Below are 1,367 nucleotides of genomic sequence, written 5' to 3'. Positions count from 1 at the left end.
TTTCTTGAAAGTACTCGTTTGCTGTTATTTGCACATTGACCTAGATTGTGGATGTATAGTAATGGAACTTTATAAAAATAATCTAAATGAGAAAACTACAAAAGCAAAAATCTATTCATGTATTTTTATGTATTTGGTACAGGGTCTCACTACACAGCTTGGACTCATAGTGATCCTCCTATTTTAAGCCTTCCCAGAGCTGGGATTATAGGCCTGTGCTACCACACCTGGTCCTGGTGGCTAGCTCAGTGCACCCAGAGGACAGGGTCAGCATGGCAAGTGGCGCCGGGGATTGAACCCTGGTTCCTGCGCTTGCCTAAGCAGATGCTTAGTCTGCTGAGCTATTTCACTATCCCTTACAAAAGCAAAACTTTAAAGCAGCAAAATTTCTCAAATACTGAGTATAAGGATGTTTAGTAACAACGATTCTACAAATTAGTAGAATCGGGACAGAGTAGAAATCCAATTATTGAATTACTCTGACTTCTTGTAACTACTTGTAGGTTGAACGTGTGCTCCCAAATCGGTATGTTGAGATCCTGACACCCAGTGTGATGACATTTAGAGGTGGGCTTGGTGAGCTCGCTAGCTGAGCAGGACCATATCCTCATGAAGAGAAATGTGAGCGCTCACTTTTGCTCCTTGCTCTCATCTGAGAATACTGTAAGAAGGCACCAGGTGCAAAACAGAAAGAATGCCCCTACCGGACACTGGATCTGCCTATGTGCTGATCTTGGTCTTCTAGACTTATTTCAGAAATTCAAGAAATAATTCAGCAAGCATCTAAACCCCAAGTCCATGATACTTTGGTATAGGAGGCAGAACTAAGACATCATGAGAATTCATTCTTGGGGTCATGACCCCAACCAAAAGTTGGGGTCATGACCTCACTTTTTGCTGAGTTCCCAAGACAAAGCCCTCACTGTGCTGAAGCAGAGCTGTGTACTTCTCTTGTGCTGTCCTCTCATGAGGTGTTCTCTGTGCTCCAGCTCCCTTGTGTCTGAGCTGGCCACTGTCTGCACTGCCCTGAGCTTGACTTTGATGCCTCTGGTGTGCGCAGGCTTTGTGTTTATACTCCTGGTGTCAGGCACTATATAGGTGGAGACACACTTGGCCCCCAGGTTAGTGAGCCCCACCTTAGTCAGCAGACAAGGCAGCCATGCTGTGAGAGTCAGGACCGCACAGTGAGGTGTCGGGCACTGTGGGGTGGAGCTGGAAAGTGCTAGAAAGAGTTCGCCTTAGGGGTGGGGAAGAGCAGGCAGGGCGGAGAGTATTCATCAGAAGAGAAGTTCCCAATGGAGGTCTAGTCCTACGTTTCTATTTGAACATGTGAATTCCCATGTGTTTCCAGCAGTATTCACTTTTAC

The sequence above is a fragment of the Octodon degus genome, unplaced genomic scaffold (genome assembly GCF_000260255.1).
Source record: "Octodon degus isolate 3935 unplaced genomic scaffold, OctDeg1.0 scaffold00001, whole genome shotgun sequence".
Taxonomy (NCBI): Eukaryota; Metazoa; Chordata; class Mammalia; order Rodentia; family Octodontidae; genus Octodon; species Octodon degus.
This window is presented reverse-complemented; position numbering follows the sequence as displayed.